Genomic DNA, 3,851 nt, shown 5'->3' on the forward strand with positions numbered 1-3,851 from the left:
AGGGGGCTGGCCTCTCGGCCATGCCTGGACCTTATTCTTATGTATTTTCAACGGTAGAGTTTCTACACACCATAGATTAAGGTGTGGAGCTCTGCTGTTCCTCATGAATTAATGCAAAGTACTATTGTTTTTCTATTCAATTCAAGCTTATTCCTATTCTAAGATATTCATTCGCACCCAAGAAGATGATGAATGTGCTGATTATGTAACGCTCATCACTATTCTCACCTATGAACGCGTGCCTGACAACCACTTTCGTTCTACATGAAGATGAGATAGAATGAATATCTCTTAGATATCTAATACAGGGGACCGAGTCCGAGATATTAGAATCTTCGTGGTATAAGTTACAACCCATGGACGGCCATTCCCGATATCCGGAAAGTCTAAACCTTGTCTGTAGTATTCCGAGTAGGATCTGAGAAGGGATGGCTGTGACGAGCTTCAAACTCACGAGTGCTGGGCGTAGTGACAGACGCAAAAGGATAGTAAATCCTATTCCAGTATGATCGAGAACCGACAGATGATTAGCCATGCAGTGACAGCGCATTGGACCATTTTCATAGAGAGGACGGGATGTAGCCATTGACAACGGTGATGCCCAACATACAGCTTGCCACGGAAAGGAGTAGGAATGATTGGATGAAGACAGCAGGAAAGCAGAGGTTCAGGAGGAACAAAAGCATCTCTATATGCTTATCTGAAATTCTCACCAATGAATTAGATAAGTATCTCTATCTTTATTTTACGTTTCATTTACCTTTTAATTATTATAACTCTATAACCATTTGAATCCGCCTGACTGAGATTTACAAGATGACCATAGCTTGCTTCAAGCCGACAATCTCCGTGGGATCGACTCTTACTCACGTAAGGTTTATTACTTCGACGACCCAGTGCACTTGCTGGTTAGTTGTGCGGAATTGTGACAAAGTGTGATTCACATTTGAGAGCTCCAAGTTGTTGGCGCCATTGTTGATGATCACAATTTCGTGCACCAAGTTTTTGGCGCCGTTGCCGGGGATTGTTCGAGTTTGGACAACTGACGGTTCATCTTGTTGCTCAGATTAGGTAATTTTATTTTATTTTTAAGCTGTTTTATTTCTTATTTTCGAAAAATAAAAAAAATTTCTTTTTCGTTTTTCCCAAAATAATTTTCAAAAAAACCAAAAAAATTAACAAAATCATAAAACAAAAAATAATTTTTTGTTTCTTGTTTGAGTCTTGTGTCAGATTATAAGTTTGGTATCAATTGCATCTTTTTAATTTCATTAAAATTTTCGAAAATCCATGCATTGCATTCTTCATGATCTTCAAGTTGTTCTTGGTAAGTCTTCTTGTTTGATCTTTAAAATTTCTTCTTTTGTGTTTTTTTCTTGTTTTTCATATGCATTTTCAATTTGTTAGTGTCGTTACATTAAAAATTTCTAAGTTTGGTGTCTTGCATGTTTTTCTTTTCTTAAAAATTTTCAAAAATAAGTCTTGATGATTCATCTTGATCTTCAAAGTGTTCTTGGTGTTCATCTTGACATTCATAGTGTTCTTGCATGTATCATTTGTTTTGATCCAAAATTTTCATGCATTGAGTCTTTTTGATATTTTTCTCTTTCTTCATTAAAAATTCAAAAAATCAAAAAAATATCTTTCCCTTTTTCACTCATAAAATTCGAGGATTTGAGTTGACTTTTTCAAAAAATTTTAAAATCTATTTGTTTCTTATGAGTCAAATCAAATTTTCAATTTAAAAAATTCTATCTTTTTCAAATCTTTTTTAAAAATCAAATCTTTTTTATTTTTCTTTCATAATTTTCGAAAATTTCAAATTGATTTTCAAAAATCTTTTTCTTATTTTTATTTCATATTTTCAAAATTTATGCTAACAATTAATGTGATTGATTCAAAAATTTTAAGTTTGTTACTTGCCTAGTAAGAAAGGTTCAATCTTTAAATTTAAAATCCTATCTTTTTGTTTCTTGTTAGTCAAGTAATCAACTTTAATTTTTAAAATTAAATATTTTTAAATTTCTTTTTCAAATCTTTTTCAAAATAAGTTTCAATCACATCTTTTTCAAAATTAATTTAAAAATCTTTTCTAACTTATTTTCTAACTTCTTATCTTTTCAAAATTGATTTTCAAATCTTTTTCAATTAATCTTATCTTTTTGTTTGATTCATATCTTTTTCAAAACTACCTAACTAACTCTCCCTTTCTAATTTTTGAAAATCCCTTCCCTCTTTTTCAAAATTCTCTTTTTTTTAACTAATTGTTTTAATTTTTACTTTAATTTAATTTCATTTTTCTTTTTTGTATTTTCGAATTCACTTTAAATTTAATTTAAAAACAAAAATATTTTTCTTTTCTTTTCAATGATTTTCGAAAATTCTTCTCCCTCATCTCCTTCTAATTATTTATTTATTTACTGACACTCCTCTTCATCTAAGAATTTGAACCCACTCCTCTCTCCTATGTTTGGATTCTTATCTTTTCCTTCTTCTATTCTTATCTTCTACTCACATAAAGGAATCTCTATACTGTGACATAGAGGATTCTATATTTTCTTTTCTGTTTTCTTCTTTTTTATATGAGCAGGAACAAGGATAAGAACATTCTTGTTGAGGCTGATCCTGAACCTGAAAGGACTCTGAAGAAGAAGCTAAGGGAAGCCAAAGCACAACTCTCTGGAGAAAATCTGACAGAAATTTTCGAAAAAGAAGGAGACATGGCCGAAAATAATAACAATGCAAGGAAGATGCTTGGTGACTTTACTGCACCAAGTTCCAACTTACATGGAAGAAGCATCTCAATCCCTGCCATTGGAGCAAACAATTTTGAGCTAAAGCCTCAATTAGTTTCTCTGATGCAACAGAATTGCAAGTTTCATGGACTTCCATCAGAAGATCCTTTTCAGTTCTTAACTGAATTCTTGCAGATCTATGATACTGTTAAGACCAATGGGGTTGATTCCGAGGTCTACAAGCTTATGCTTTTCCCGTTTGCTGTAAGAGACAGAGCTAGAATATGGTTGGACTCTCAACCTAAAGACAGCCTGAACTCTTGGGATAAGCTGGTCACAGCTTTCTTAGCCAAGTTCTTTCCTCCTCAAAATCTTAGTAATCTTAGAGTGGATGTTCAAACCTTCAGACAAAAAGAAGGTGAATCCCTCTATGAAGCTTGGGAGAGATATAAGCAACTGACCAAAAAGTGTCCTTTTGATATGCTTTCAGAATGGACCATCCTGGATATATTCTATGATGGTCTATCTGAGTTATCAAAGATGTCATTGGACCATTCTGTAGGTGGATCCATTCACCTAAAGAAAATGCCTGCAGAAGCTCAGGAACTCATTGACACGGTTGCTAATAACCAGTTCATGTACACTTCTGAGAAGAATCCTGTAAGTAATGGGACGCCTCAAAAGAATGGAGTTCTTGAAATTGATACTCTGAATGCCATATTGGCTCAGAATAAAATATTGACTCAGCAAGTCAATATGATCTCTCAGAGTCTGAATGGATTGAAGGAATCATCCAACAGTACTAAAGAGGCATCTTCTAAAGAAGAAGCTTATGATCCTGAGAACCCTGCAATAGCATAGGTGAATTACATGGGTGAACCCTATGGAAACACCTATAATCCCTCATGGAGAAATCATCCAAATTTCTCATGGAAGGATCAACAAAAGCCTCAACAAGGCTTTAATAATGGTGGAAGAAACAGGTTTAGCAATAGCAAGCCTTTTCCATCATCCACTCAGCAACAGACAGAGAATTCTGAGCAGAATCCATCTAGCTTGGCAAATATAGTCTCTGATCTATCTAAGGCCACTTTAAGTTTCATGAATGAAACAAGG

The 3,851-nt window shown here is 33.8% G+C and overlaps 1 non-coding gene across 1 annotated transcript; it reads right to left on the reverse strand.

Moving 5' to 3' along the window:
- Positions 1 to 3,113: 3,113 nt before the first annotated feature.
- Positions 3,114 to 3,221, reverse strand: LOC112781411 (small nucleolar RNA R71). The gene has a single exon (XR_003192189.1). It is a non-coding gene; the product is annotated as a small nucleolar RNA R71 (small nucleolar RNA).
- Between the last annotated feature and the right edge of the window lie 630 nt (positions 3,222 to 3,851).

The sequence above is a fragment of the Arachis hypogaea genome, chromosome 19 (assembly GCF_003086295.3).
Source record: "Arachis hypogaea cultivar Tifrunner chromosome 19, arahy.Tifrunner.gnm2.J5K5, whole genome shotgun sequence".
NCBI classification, from domain to species: Eukaryota; Viridiplantae; Streptophyta; class Magnoliopsida; order Fabales; family Fabaceae; genus Arachis; species Arachis hypogaea.